The sequence below is a fragment of the Leptidea sinapis genome, chromosome 33, assembly GCF_905404315.1.
Source record: "Leptidea sinapis chromosome 33, ilLepSina1.1, whole genome shotgun sequence".
Taxonomy (NCBI): Eukaryota; Metazoa; Arthropoda; class Insecta; order Lepidoptera; family Pieridae; genus Leptidea; species Leptidea sinapis.
The window spans coordinates 10,986,026-11,002,684 of NC_066297.1; the positions used below are offsets into that span (position 1 = coordinate 10,986,026).

The 16,659-nt window shown below is 36.3% G+C and overlaps 1 non-coding gene across 1 annotated transcript; it reads right to left on the reverse strand.

The window, feature by feature from the left end:
• Window positions 1-1,059: 1,059 nt before the first annotated feature.
• Trnas-aga (transfer RNA serine (anticodon AGA)) lies at window positions 1,060-1,132 on the reverse strand. The gene has a single exon. It is a non-coding gene; the product is annotated as a tRNA-Ser (tRNA).
• Between the last annotated feature and the right edge of the window lie 15,527 nt (window positions 1,133-16,659).

Consider the following 16,659-nt stretch of genomic DNA (forward strand, 5'->3'; position numbering starts at 1 on the left):
TATAAAGAGGCAGGAGGTGTCTAACTAGGCTCGTTTATGCATGAGAGGTGTTGGTTCCGACACTCATATACGGAAAATGAATGAAGAACGGTTGACGAAAAAAGTGTATATGACGAGTGTGAATGAAAGTGTTGGAAGGGACCTTGGCGGACGTTTCGAGACCAAATCAGGGACGTCTTTATAAAAGGCCAGGTCAAGAGTACCCTAAACCGAAGAGCATTTATGAAGGGAATTATGAAAGTGGACGAAGCGAAACAAGTATGTTAGGATCGTAGCAAGTGGAAAGAAATGGTCTCTGCCTACCCCTACGGGAAAGAGGCGTGACTATATGTATGTATGAATGTATATATATATAATATTAAACTTAAATATTGCACAAAAATAGTTCCAGTGAATGAGTCAATTACAGGTGCACGCAACATACATGAGAATCATTTCCACGGGGCACTTATATTTGACACAAAGACTTACACAGTAATTATATAAAAAATATGATAATATTAAAGATAATTGTTTATTATCCTTACAAAGTTATCCTTAAGGTAAGGTGTCGAGCGCAATTGTAGTGTTGCTCAGAATTTTTGGGTTTTTGAAGAATCCTGAGCGGCACTGCATTATAATGGGTAGGGCGTATCAATTACCATCAGCTGGACGTCCGGCTCGTCTCGTATTTTCATAAAAAAATAATATGAACATATGAACATGTAATAAAAAATTCTATTCTATTTGAAAGATAACAAGAACCATTCAGTAACGATTCCTACAACTAAGTGTAAGTAAGTAGTCTAAGTTATAAGTATCGTTCCGACACGTCCTCTTCCAGCTTAGTTACAAAGTTATTGTAATAACTTATACTATAAAGTAACGTTTCAAATCCAAAGTTTATCGATGGAAACTTGTAACATCTTTAAGTTGGTTGACACTTGGATGGAAATGATATTAAATGTTGTATTATGTCTGCTTGAAGTGATTTTATTAAGAAGCTTAATGAAAATCATGACTTTCTGTTGTTTCTGATTGCACTTTGAAGACTTTATAAAAAATTGTGACCAAAATTTATGAACGATGCGGGACTCGAACCCGCGACCTCTCGGTTTCTGTTCGAGCGCTCTTCCCACTGAGCCAACCGTTCGAGTGCGTATGGTTCATTAATCTTGGTAGGTCTTGTTCAACTCTCAGGTTGTGGCTCCATCTACAGCATCTACTTTACAGTTGATAACCTGCTCAACCCCAATGATTGCATATTAGGAAATTGACTTGAGATGTGGCTCATTCAAATCTAAATAATTTGTTATTTTTGAAGTGAAATTTCTGGGATTAATTAAATTTATGCAAATATCGAGCAGATGTCCATTGACAGTTTTCCTTGAACTTGATTTATGATGTATTACTAATTTACTGAATATCATTGTAGCTAACAACACACGCAGACACTGAAATAATCGCTAGAAAATAAATTGTATTCTTAAAAATATTAATTTATTTACATTATTTTGTTTTGTTTTTTAAAGTGATAACCCTCACTTCTAGGATACACAAATAAAATTTTATGAACGATGCGGGACTAGAACCCACGAGAGGTCGAGAGGTAGCATTCCGTGCGAGTGCTCATCCAACTGAGCTAACCGTTCGAGTTACGTATCCTCATAAAATCTTGTATACTTTGTTCAACTCCTTAAAAAACATAAATTGTTTAGATTTGCAAGAGCGATATCTCATATCAATTTCCTAATATTATGGAAATATTGGAGTTGAGCAGGTTATCAATTGTAAAGTAGATCCTGTAGATGAAGCCACAACCTGAGAGTTGAACAAAGCATACAAGATTTTATGACCATACGTCACTCGAACGGTTAGCTCACTTGGAAGAGCACTCGAACGGGACGCTAGAGGTCATGGGTAAGAGTCCCGCATCGTTCATAAAATGTTGGTTTCCAATTTTATTTGTGTATTAATATTATTGGATTAATATTATATGAATATAAGACCTAACCAATAGGTTACATAAGCCATAGTCAATTGAAAACTCACAAGCTCACTCTCTCAGGCTATGAATAAAAGTATTAATTAAAATAACTGAAAAATTTACTGAACTCAAACGTAAACGTAATTAAAGTTATAAATATTATATTAATGCCTAAGTTACTGTATTCGCCTGTAGCTCAATAATTTTACTGCCAATATACGAAACCAATTTTGCATTTAAATTGTGTTCCATTTCAGAGCATTTGAATATAATAATTTAAGTGAGAACTGAAATTTTAATGAGACGGTGCGTGAAATTTTGGACGATCGACAAACAAATGATGTCAGACTATCATTTGCAAGTAATAAATAGACGGTAGCCATTATAAGGAATCACTATAAATTCATTTCACCTTGGCCTGTGTGTTATTGCTAAGGGTTAGTCATTGAAAGAGTTCAATGTCTTTGATTTTATTGCGTTATTATTCCATTTCGTTTGTTCATATCCTACAGTATAACACTGACAAATTATTATACGTATATTATGTTTAATTATAACACCGTATAGCATGGGTAGGTGCGGTTGGGGTTCACTAAAACTATATAATATATATATATATATATATATACAGACCCAGACTGTGAAATTAAACAATGATCTCAAAGACAGTAGTTAGTAAGTCCATAATGTATAGTGATGAAATAGGTAAAAATATGGGCCGAATTTTACAACAAACTTGTGGAGTACCGGTTACAAATTATTGTTTGTCTGGTGCGAGTTTTACTAAAATAATGGAAAAAATAGTCTATAGTAGTTACAGTCCCAACTCTAACTTAGAGGGAGTTAGGAGAAGAAGAAATCCCAATACACAGACATTAATTTAATATTAAAAAGTTTAACGAAATTAAATGTAAATAAAATATATATAAATTAATTATGTGCAATTTAAGCAATTTGTTACCCGAGACAGAAAATACGTGTAAACTTAATATAAAATTACATACATTGACATCCTATGAGGAAAAGTTGATTTATTAGACATCAAAATATTTAATAGATATATCAATCATCTTTCGTATTAAATTCAAAATTTCAAATCAAATCAAAATCAGTTTATTCAAGTAGGTCACGAAAATGACACTTATGAATGTCAAAAAAAATAAAATATTTTTCTTATTGAATCTACCGCCACTTCGTAAGGGGTTGAGCTAATGAGAAAAAGTAGCAAGAAACTCATTGCCACTCTTTTATATCAAGATTTACAGATCATTTCAATTACAATATAATATGTACGAGGGGAGGCTGATAAGTAATCTACCTAACTATGAAAGAAAAGACTTTGATGGCTAGTTTTTTTTTTTTTCTATATAGTCTCCTGCAAGTGAAATACACTAATGACATTTGCAAATAAGTGACATCATGCCGTTATAATAGTAATTTTTATTTTGCTCGTCAAAATGGTCAGTCACAGCCTCCTTCATTTCTTCGTCCGTCGAAAATCTGCGACCCCTCAATTTTTTCTTTAAATCTTTGAAAAAGAAATAGTCACAGGGAGCCAGATCTGGACTATAAGGTGGATGGTTAATTTCTGTGAAGCCGTTTTTGCTCAGGGCTGACCTCGCCGTTAAGGCTGTGTGTACAGGAGCATTGTCTTGTAAAATCAGAACACCTTTGCTGAGTTTGCCTCTCCGCTTTTCTTTGATTTGTTCACGAAGCTGGTCAAGCAAGTTTGCATAATATTCAGCATTCATTGTTGTATTTTTAGGCAAATAATCTATCATCAAAATCCCTTCGACATCCCAAAATACGGTGGCCATTAGTTTTCCAGCCGACGGCCGAACCTTGAACTTCCTTGGCGGCTTTTCTCCTTTAAATTTCCATTGCATTGACTCTTGTTTGCTTTCCGGATCCCACTGGCGAATCCAAGTTTCATCACAGGTCACAATTCGAGAAATAGTCTCTTCTTCTTTACCTTTGACCAGGTCTAGAAATGCCTGACAACATTCTACTCGCCTTTGTTTGTCAAAGGGGTCAACATTCTAGGGACCCAACGCGCGCTCACCTTGGACATGCCCACATGTTCGTGAATAATTTCATGACCTCGTTCCTTGCTAATGCCCACATCTCTGGCTATCTCCCACTGCTTGATTCGCCGATCTGCAAGAATCAGGTTCTTCACCTTTTCAACATTATCTGCGGTAACAGCAGAAATTGGCCTTCCACTACGTGGGTCGTCTTCCAGGCTCTCACGGCCATGTTTAAATTGCTTCGACTAAACTTTATGACGAATTCAGAAGGACTTGAATCACCAAACACCTTTAACATGCGCTCTCTGATCTGCGTAGGCGTATTTCCTTCTTTACTTAGGAATTTAATCACTGCTCGATGCTCAAATTTCATCATTTTACAATTTTCTTTCGACATGGTGAAATCAAAGCCGCGCCAAAAAAACAAAAGCAAGCGAAAAAAAATAAGCGTCATAATTTTGAAAAAGGAATAAATATAGAATATGATTTTGCAGTGGCCAGTTCTAGGATACACAAATAAAATTTTATGAACGATGCGGGACTAGAACCCACGAGAGGTCGAGAGGTAGCATTCCGTGCGAGTGCTCATCCAACTGAGCTAACCGTTCGAGTTACGTATCCTCATAAAATCTTGTATACTTTGTTCAACTCCTTAAAAAACATAAATTGTTTAGATTTGCAAGAGCGATATCTCATATCAATTTCCTAATATTATGGAAATATTGGAGTTGAGCAGGTTATCAATTGTAAAGTAGATCCTGTAGATGAAGCCACAACCTGAGAGTTGAACAAAGCATACAAGATTTTATGACCATACGTCACTCGAACGGTTAGCTCACTTGGAAGAGCACTCGAACGGGACGCTAGAGGTCATGGGTAAGAGTCCCGCATCGTTCATAAAATGTTGGTTTCCAATTTTATTTGTGTATTAATATTATTGGATTAATATTATATGAATATAAGACCTAACCAATAGGTTACATAAGCCATAGTCAATTGAAAACTCACAAGCTCACTCTCTCAGGCTATGAATAAAAGTATTAATTAAAATAACTGAAAAATTTACTGAACTCAAACGTAAACGTAATTAAAGTTATAAATATTATATTAATGCCTAAGTTACTGTATTCGCCTGTAGCTCAATAATTTTACTGCCAATATACGAAACCAATTTTGCATTTAAATTGTGTTCCATTTCAGAGCATTTGAATATAATAATTTAAGTGAGAACTGAAATTTTAATGAGACGGTGCGTGAAATTTTGGACGATCGACAAACAAATGATGTCAGACTATCATTTGCAAGTAATAAATAGACGGTAGCCATTATAAGGAATCACTATAAATTCATTTCACCTTGGCCTGTGTGTTATTGCTAAGGGTTAGTCATTGAAAGAGTTCAATGTCTTTGATTTTATTGCGTTATTATTCCATTTCGTTTGTTCATATCCTACAGTATAACACTGACAAATTATTATACGTATATTATGTTTAATTATAACACCGTATAGCATGGGTAGGTGCGGTTGGGGTTCACTAAAACTATATAATATATATATATATATATATATACAGACCCAGACTGTGAAATTAAACAATGATCTCAAAGACAGTAGTTAGTAAGTCCATAATGTATAGTGATGAAATAGGTAAAAATATGGGCCGAATTTTACAACAAACTTGTGGAGTACCGGTTACAAATTATTGTTTGTCTGGTGCGAGTTTTACTAAAATAATGGAAAAAATAGTCTATAGTAGTTACAGTCCCAACTCTAACTTAGAGGGAGTTAGGAGAAGAAGAAATCCCAATACACAGACATTAATTTAATATTAAAAAGTTTAACGAAATTAAATGTAAATAAAATATATATAAATTAATTATGTGCAATTTAAGCAATTTGTTACCCGAGACAGAAAATACGTGTAAACTTAATATAAAATTACATACATTGACATCCTATGAGGAAAAGTTGATTTATTAGACATCAAAATATTTAATAGATATATCAATCATCTTTCGTATTAAATTCAAAATTTCAAATCAAATCAAAATCAGTTTATTCAAGTAGGTCACGAAAATGACACTTATGAATGTCAAAAAAAATAAAATATTTTTCTTATTGAATCTACCGCCACTTCGTAAGGGGTTGAGCTAATGAGAAAAAGTAGCAAGAAACTCATTGCCACTCTTTTATATCAAGATTTACAGATCATTTCAATTACAATATAATATGTACGAGGGGAGGCTGATAAGTAATCTACCTAACTATGAAAGAAAAGACTTTGATGGCTAGTTTTTTTTTTTTTCTATATAGTCTCCTGCAAGTGAAATACACTAATGACATTTGCAAATAAGTGACATCATGCCGTTATAATAGTAATTTTTATTTTGCTCGTCAAAATGGTCAGTCACAGCCTCCTTCATTTCTTCGTCCGTCGAAAATCTGCGACCCCTCAATTTTTTCTTTAAATCTTTGAAAAAGAAATAGTCACAGGGAGCCAGATCTGGACTATAAGGTGGATGGTTAATTTCTGTGAAGCCGTTTTTGCTCAGGGCTGACCTCGCCGTTAAGGCTGTGTGTACAGGAGCATTGTCTTGTAAAATCAGAACACCTTTGCTGAGTTTGCCTCTCCGCTTTTCTTTGATTTGTTCACGAAGCTGGTCAAGCAAGTTTGCATAATATTCAGCATTCATTGTTGTATTTTTAGGCAAATAATCTATCATCAAAATCCCTTCGACATCCCAAAATACGGTGGCCATTAGTTTTCCAGCCGACGGCCGAACCTTGAACTTCCTTGGCGGCTTTTCTCCTTTAAATTTCCATTGCATTGACTCTTGTTTGCTTTCCGGATCCCACTGGCGAATCCAAGTTTCATCACAGGTCACAATTCGAGAAATAGTCTCTTCTTCTTTACCTTTGACCAGGTCTAGAAATGCCTGACAACATTCTACTCGCCTTTGTTTGTCAAAGGGGTCAACATTCTAGGGACCCAACGCGCGCTCACCTTGGACATGCCCACATGTTCGTGAATAATTTCATGACCTCGTTCCTTGCTAATGCCCACATCTCTGGCTATCTCCCACTGCTTGATTCGCCGATCTGCAAGAATCAGGTTCTTCACCTTTTCAACATTATCTGCGGTAACAGCAGAAATTGGCCTTCCACTACGTGGGTCGTCTTCCAGGCTCTCACGGCCATGTTTAAATTGCTTCGACTAAACTTTATGACGAATTCAGAAGGACTTGAATCACCAAACACCTTTAACATGCGCTCTCTGATCTGCGTAGGCGTATTTCCTTCTTTACTTAGGAATTTAATCACTGCTCGATGCTCAAATTTCATCATTTTACAATTTTCTTTCGACATGGTGAAATCAAAGCCGCGCCAAAAAAACAAAAGCAAGCGAAAAAAAATAAGCGTCATAATTTTGAAAAAGGAATAAATATAGAATATGATTTTGCAGTGGCCAGTTCGATTTTCAAAACTTTCTTTCACAAAGTAGATTTTATATCAGCCACCCCTCGTAAAATGTAAAATGATGCAACAAACACACTCAAACGTCAAATAGTCAATGTCTTACACGAGTAAGTCAAAAAAATATATATATAAATTAATACAAAAGTTATTGAGTACAGTAGCTGCATCATCCACATACACAATAAATAAATAAAGGTATTCTGTGAGCATTTTATAAGCGATTATAAATAAATCAACATGTATATATCCATACATATATATATACACAATAACTTTTAAGAATCTGAAACCGAGTCCCCGGCTTTAGATCTTAGCGACTCTCTTGGTCCCATACCATAAATTGCCCGAACAGCTCTTTTCTGCAGCACGAAAATAGAATCAATATCAGCAGCATTACCCCATAATAATATACCATATGATATAATGCTGTGAAAGTAACTAAAATAAACCAATAAACCTTTTATTGAGCACTGTCCTGTGGCTAAAAACAAGACATTAGATATTATTCCATGTCATTTAAATTACATGCCAAGACCACTGACGAGTAAAAAAAGAAGGACAGAAGCGCCGTGATCTTAGCAAGTGAAGCACCGTTATGCTAGTGTGTGTGCGGTTACGGGGGATACTAGTAACACAATTTTTTCTCCCTTAAATAATCATATATGGCCTCAAATACTTATATAGTATCGTTTTTACACTTTTTCACAACGCACGATGTAATTTTTAAAATATTTTATTGAGTCGCAAACTGATCTGTTACAGACGATGACAATTCTGATAATGGCCGCCTATCGGCCTGAAGTTGTGTAAGTGTGTGCGGGGGCTGTATATTTACACGTTAATCGGCTTGTTTTGGTGCTATACTGTTATGTAAGGTGACTTTTTTACTAGTCCATGGCCCGGACAATAGAGGAAGTCTCTAGCATTGCCAAAGAATAAACTGTTAATAAATAGTAAAAATTATAAATATACTAACTTCGTATATCAAAATACTCAAGGAATTTAAAGTAAAATATTAGAACTGGAATTATTTTTGAACTCAAATAACATTGACATTATGTCCATTACTGAACATTTTCTAAAGAGTTATGAGGTCATGTTTAACCTTAGTAATCGTCAAGTTGGTAGTTCTTTCTGCAGAGTGGGGACCGAATGTGGTGGTTCATTAATAATACTTAATAAACAAATACACTCTAAGGAACGCTTGGATATTGTTAATCTATCTATAGAAAGACACATTGAAATAGCCAGTGTAGAGGTTCATAGTTATAAGTGTATATAGCCCGCCTTCTGCTTCATTTGACATTCTTGAAAAAATTATGGTAGAGTTATCGTATTCAAAACACAATATAAGCTACAACAAAACAGCGTGAGCGCGGGGATTTTTTACCGCCGGCGAAGTGACGCTAAATCTTTGACATCAGCGCCTCTAACGGACGCTCTACGTAACATTCATACAGACTATTAATATATACTAAAGGCAGCACCGCACGTTATATAGCCTTAAAGGCAGCATCAAGCGCTGTAACCCTATATTTTCTATATAACATTCTCATACTATGCGTATGTATAATTTAACTCGCATTGCGTAGCAAATATTTACGTAATGTTGTACTGGGACAGTGGCCATAGTTTATGCGGTAATCGGGTGGAACGAGGATTTAAATCAATAGTCTTTTAAAAATTAATTATTATTTTGTTTAACAAAGCACATACTGTAATATTGTATATATGTGCGCAAATCGCCACCTACCGTCAATTGTTTGCAACTATTGATATTTATGTTTTAGTTTATCGTTTAATGAATATATTATTATAGATATATCTGAAATATATAAGATATAAATACAAATAGCTATTTGTAAACATAAAACTGTTATTTATTAAGGTACAACTAATTTAATAGACACTGTTTTGACTGTTTGAATTGTTTGAAGATGTTTCATGTTTCATTTATTGTTAAAATACTTAATTGAATGTGAAAATGTTCAAATAAATTTGTATTATAATTAATATCGTTATTCTGTATCAAACTTTATTATTTTATGCATTAAGGCGTTATAGTCCTAAAAAGTAACATTTTTGAAAATCTACTTAAAATACTTCTACAAATACTACGGTTCTAATTTTTAACGTGTTCATCTTCATTTTTTTATCTAAATTATCGCAGTTTCGAAAACACGATTACGAACAAAAAACTCGATAGATTTATTTTTTGAAAAATAGTCTTATTTATTTGAATTGTTTATATTATCATAAAACTATGATAGCTATAAACACAAAACTTATTTTATTCGTATTTATAAGATAGTTATTATATTATTTATATGATAGTTTATTAGTATTTATAAGTTTTCATTGTGGGTTTTATCAATACGCTTTGTGAATTATTTTATATTAATTTTTTTCGTAATAAACCAAACGCGACGCCTTGGTTGCATGCTCGCTCATGCCAGCAGTACGCCCGTGACCACTGTCAAGGAAGGTATCGTGTTCGTGTCTCTCGGGCTCACATTACGTAAGATTTTAGCAAACAAGTAAAAACCGGGAATCATAGTAAAAAAAATAATGATGATGTGACAGCGTATTTGTTGAAATATGTAGGTAAATGGAAGTCGGAAAGTACTAAAATAAAATTTACGTAATATTATTTTGAATATTATGCCACGCGGGAGATTTGTATGTATGTAATTTAGGGAGTTAGAAATCCATGATGGCCGCCGCGCAAAATTATGATTTCAACAATATGGATATCGTGTCTGAGCTTCTCGAGGGTGCAGAGAACCATTGTGTGATCATTATTGAATTCCAAGATGGCCGCCGCACAAAGTTATGATTTCAGGAATATGGATATCGTGTCCGAGGTTCTAGAAGGTGCAGAGAACGATTTTGTAATCATTTTTGAAATCCAAAATGGCCGCCGCACAAAATTATGATTACAACATTATGGGTATCGTATCCGAGGTTCTCGAAGGTGCAGAGAACGATTGTGTGATCATTTTTGAAATCCAAGATGGCCGCCGCATAAAATTATGATTTCAGCAATATGGATATCGTGTCCGAGGTTCTCGAGGGTGCAGAGAACGATTCTGGGATCATTTTTGAAATCCAAGATGGCCGCCGCACAAAATTATGATTTCAGGAATATGGATATCGTGTCCGAGGTTCTCGAAGGTGCAGAGAACGATTTTGTAATCATTTTTGAAATCCAAAATGGCCGCCGCTCAAAATTATGATTACAACATTATGGATATCGTATCCGAGGTTCTCGAAGGTGCAGAGAACGATTCTGGGATCATTTTTGAAATCCAAGATGGCCGCCGCACAAAATTATGATTTCAGCAATATGGATATCGTGTCCGAGGTTCTCGAAGGTGCAGAGAGGAAAACCTCAGTATTTGCCTGCTTTCTTACCTTGTCCAGGTCGTTTGACCTGGTATCTTATCCAGTACTATAGCACAAGATGAGAAGTGCAGGAGTGCCAGAACAGTTCACTGCCCTAATCAAGTATTGTATTCAAATCAAAAGAATCAGCTTAGGTGGATGGATGCTCTGTTAGAAGAATATCGATTAGAATGTGGTGTTAGACAGGGAGGTTTAAAATTTCCGTTACGCTTCAATCGTTATGTGAATCACTTGATTGAGGAACTGAGCAGGACACACGTTGGATGCCACTTAGATGATTGTTGATGTTGTAATAATCTTAGTTTCGCAGATGATATGGAGTAAGCAGTAGCTTAATCCCTCAATCAGAGAACTAAGGAAGCTTATTTCCATTTGCGAGACATGTGCAGTGGCTCACGGCTTAAAATATAACGAGGGAAGTAATGATATTTCGAACTCCAAAACAGAAGTTACGAAATTATCCTTGCTTATTTCTCGCAAATAAAAATCTAAATATTGTTGATAAGTTCAAATATTTAGGTCACATCATTTCGTATGACTTAAGAGATGACTATGACATAGAGCAGGAGCGTAGACCGCTGTCAGAAAGGAGTAATATGCTCGCCCGCAGGTTTGCACGAAGCACAAGTATAGTGTTACTAGCTGACCCGGCAAACGTTGTTTTGTCATATAAAGTATAACTCACGCGATAGTTTTATAAATAATAGCCTATGTGTTATTTTGGTGTGTAAGCTATATTATTGTAAAGTTTCATCAAAATCCATTCAGTAGTTTTTGCATTAAAGAAGTACAAACGTACATCCAGACATACAAACTTTCACATTTATAATATTAGTAGGATTATTCAAAGCATTTTGCCAGTCTTTTTATTCCAGCTTGTGGGTATGTATTCGCGCGGGGCTTATTGCGTTCTACGTGTCACATATAATAATGTGTTTAGGAGGCTGTTGGGGCTACCATCGCGTTGTAGTGCTTCTGGAATATTTGCTAATGCATCTGTGGCTATTTCCATGCCATAATATGCAAAAAAGCGGTATCCATGTTAGGAGCATCTACGTGTTAGCAGTAACAGCATCCTAAAGATGATTGCTGTGAGAGCTGACTGTTCAATAAAATAATAATAAAATAATAAAATATAATAATACCTTGGATTATGAGCCTTAATAGAGGTGTAATAAGATTTACGTTACGAACAAGAGCAATGAAAGTTACTTATTTAATTAAAAGTAAAAAAAAAGTTTGTCTGAATTTATTATATCATTATGAAACTGTCATCAGGAGCAAGACCTAAATTATATAGATAATTATAAAATAAATTAAAAATTAACATATATTTATGATAAATTTAACTACATAATATCAAAATTTTTACTGAAGCAAATTTTATTCAAATTCATAGAGAAAATAATTTTTAATAATACGATAATTCACCATATTTTGTTCGATAGTAAAGAACTTTAAAGAAAATATGCAAAAACCAATTACCGAGCTCTGATGCTTACCCACAAATAAATTCCATCCGATCATTTTATAGCAGAATTACGTCCAGCTTTATGAATTTAATATGGCGAACTTCGTTGGCGTTAAATGTTCATTGGCAGATCTCCATAATGGGTGGAGTTTTATCTGTTTTTAATATTACATTTGCATTTTGATGATATATTTGCATTAAAATCTTGTTAACACGTGCATATCAATTTAGTTAATGTCAGTTTTCTTAGTAGACTTCCATGACATTGTAAAATAATAGTTGCATAGACTAAGGCTGGATTTAGTTCTCTACCGACGCTCGGCTGGCGTCGATCGAGCGTAGCACGCGCTGTCGCGACGTCAGCGCTGACCGTCGGTCGAGCGCTAAATGCAGCGTCACATTATACTAGAGTATACATAACCTAAGAACTTGATAATGCGTGAACAATTTTGATTAGTGTTATATGTGTGCGTTCGCTAGTTAATATTCAAAATACTTAAGAGCTAATAGCAAGGGTGGCTGAAAATTTATTAATTACTTAAATAGCCTGAGTTATGTTATAGTTACTTTAACCACATAAACTTTTTTTAACAATTGTTTCTTCAACACATTTGTTTTGTACATTTTCTGGGATCATGATTCGACTCCGACGAGTAATATTGATAAGGAGTTTGTATCTGTTACTCGTTATGTTAATCGCAATTTCTAGAAAATTCATTTATATGCCTTTGTACACAGACTGAACATGCAATAATAATACATTTGCCCTTAAAACTATTCTTTTGGAGGTGGTTATAGAGCTTACTGGAATTAATATGAACATATCCTTTGCTTATTGTGTTAAAAATGCTAAATTAAGGAACTGTGAACGTACAGTCAATGACTGTCACTAACCAAACTGATAAATAATGTGCACAGTTCTATGCTTTAGCGCAAAAAGAATATAAATGTCAGCATGACCCCAGAGCAAACTATATATCTACGTAATTAAATGATATGAAATAAAATATAAAATTTTGCTTAATTTCTTGTCTTCTTCCGCATTTATCACGAGGAGTGTTCCGAAAAACTGTTCAACCTGATTTCCTTCACCGAATTCCACCTTCGCTTGACGCGCCACTAATTAGGATCCGGATATCATCCCCAACATCTGGAGGTGTGGCGTTTAAAGACCTTTCTTCCACGTACAACCAAGCTGAAGAATGACTTTCTTACCGGCAACTTTCCTGTGTGTCCATAGCAAGGAAATGTGGGCGGCGATCATCACTTACCATCAAATGACTCGTATGCTCGTTTATTCTTCTCTTCCATAAAAATAAAAAAACAATAATATTGGAATCTGCTATTCCCGTGATTCCAAATTTTCGCGCCCATCTGTGGTAAAAATACTTGTGATATTAAAAAGGACTGGATAATAAAGAGAAGAGAACTGAATTGCGATGATAACAAAAAGATAAATTAGGTATGTAGCCGATTGAAATTTTTGAGACTGTTTATCCCCTTGTTATTTTATCAAATGTTTGTGTACATGCTATCGATAGGTACAATATGTTATTATTTTTTTAAATACGTTTTTATTAGCTTCTGCTATATGTCTGTTTGTAACCGACTCCATTGGACTTGATTTTGTTTACTCGTAGTACCTGTTCAAAGACAATCTTTCTTGAGGAGTAAACTCCAGTCGTGAGTCGGAGCTGACACACACACTTTTTTTTAAAGGCGACCAGCGCTTCCTTGTCAACAGAACGTGGTCGTGTCACTACTCCTGCAAATGCAACACAAGGGGTCAAGAATTGCATTGCCGGCCTTTAAGTTGGTATGCTCTATGGTTCCTAAGTCGTATCGGTTCGGGAAAACTGTAGCCGGGTAAGTGATTCCACAAAGTAGTTGAAGTTCAAGATATTTCCCGTAAAATCCGTGGCTGTAGAATGCCAGACGTCAAAATGATTAAGATATTATTATTTTTATTGCAAGACTAAGGAAAGCTATTAAATCAAAACTACTTAATAAGAAGTGTCAACGATAGTTCGTGAACAAATTTGTTATAATATTATGTATATCCTAAACATGAATCGTTAATGTTATATCGTACAATAAAATAAATGATTGAAGTGAAACATCTTTAGTCGCATGGGGGTAATTTTTTTATAAATGAAACGGAAACGGAAGCGTCACGGAAATTTGAGACGTTTTGTTCAAGGGAGGGAGCGATTCAGGAAGAGTATTCCTTACTCTCGGGCTTCCCTACTAGCCTGGTATCGTGCAGGTTAAGCGCGCGGCCGCTAGTAAGTAGAACATCTTCCCTACAAGCCTTGTATCGTGCAGCTGTTTTAAAAATCCAAGATGGCCACCACGCAAAATTATGATTCCACCAATATGGATATCGCATCCGAGGTTCTCGAGGGTGCAGAATACGAATTTGGGATCATTTTTAAATCCAAGACGGCCGCTGTGCAAATTTATGTTTTCAACAATATGGATATCGAATCCGAGGTTCTCGGGGGAGCAGAGAACGAATTTGGGATCATATTTAAATCCAAGATGGCCGCCATTCAAATTTATGATTTCAACAATATGGATATCGAATCCAAGGTTCTCGAGGGTCCAGAGACCGAATTTGGGACAATTAATTATTAAATCCAGTGTTTATATGTGCCAATAAAGTGTCACGAAAATGTGAGACGTTTATATCCAAGAAGAGGGAGAGAGAGATTGAGACCGGTTAGATAGAGTGAGAAAGGGAGAACGTAGCATGAAGCACATGGCACCGCCAGTAAGTAGAACATCTTCCCTACTAGAGTTATATCGTACAGGTTCAGCGCGCGGCCCCGAATACGTAGAACATCTTCCCTACTAGCGTTGTATCGTGCAGGCTTAGCGCACGGCCGCGAGTAAGTAGAATAATAATTTATTATATTGACAAAAAACATTTGGTTTAAGAACAGATAAGGTTAATTGATACAATCGAGATTTAAAAATTATTTTTCCATTTCATTCCAGAAGTTGCACTTCTGACATGTGTACTTTGAAACACGCCGTTTTTATAGCCTGACGGCGGTCGCTCCATTCCCAATCTAAGAAAAGAAAGTTAAAGTGAAAGTTAAGAAAGTCATTTATGTTATAGTAACCTTTAATGCACAAACGTTTCTTTACAATTATTTTTTAAACCAATACCATTTTTTTTATGGAATAGGAGGACAAACGAGCGTACGGGTCACCTGTTGTTAAGTGATCACTGCCGCCCACACTCTCTTGCAACACCAGAGGAATCACAGGAGCGTTGCCGGCCTTTCAGGAAGGTGTACGCGCTTTTTTTGAAGGTACCCATGTCGTATCGTCCCGGAAACACCGCACAAGGAAGTTCATTCCACAGCTTTGTAGAACGTGGAAGAAAGCTCCTTGTAAACCGCACTGTGGAGGACCGCCACACATCCAGATGGTGAGGATGATATCCTAACTTGTGGCGTGTCGTGCGAAGGTGGAATTCGGCGGCAGGAATAAGGTTAAACAGCTCTTCGGAACACTCCCCGTGATAAAAGCGGGAGAAGACACACAATGAAGCGACGTCTCTACGCAACGCCAAGTGATCCAGCCGTTCACAGAGTACTGGGTCCCCGAAAATTCGAGCTGCTCTGCGTTGCACGCGGTCAAATGGATCGAGCTGATACTGGGGTGCGCCAGACCAGAGATGACAGCAATACTCCATGTGTGGCCGGACCTGCGCTTTGTACAGCGCTAGAATGAGGGCCGGCTTGAAGTATTGCCGTGCTCTATTAATGACGCCCAGTTTCTTTGAAGCCAATTTGACTTTGCCCTCCAGATGGGCACAGAATTGGCAATCGCTCGAGATTTCGAGACCCAGTATTCCGATACTAGGCGAGGCTTTTAGGGTTTTAGTTTAAGTGTTGTCGAAGAACGGTGATACGACAAATGGGGTTTTCTTAGTGGTAAACGCGCAAACTTGAGTCTTCTGGGGGTTAAATTGAACAAGGTTCAACTTACCCCATTCCGCGACCTTTTCAAGAGAGGACTCGATAGACGACACAAGTTTCTCCCGGCACTGGTCGACGATTTCCCGAGAGAGACCTGCATGGCCCGTGTATACGGCATCACCAGTGCTGTCGTCTGCATAGCAATGAATGTTGGAGGTGTCCAACATATCATTGATATGCAGAAGAAACAGCGTAGGAGATAGCACACAGCCTTGGGGCAGTCCAGCATTCACGGGCTTCGGGTTCGAGCAATGTCCGTCGACAACGACTTGTATGCTGCGCCCAGTGAGGAAGCTGGAGGTCCACTTGCACAAGCTCTC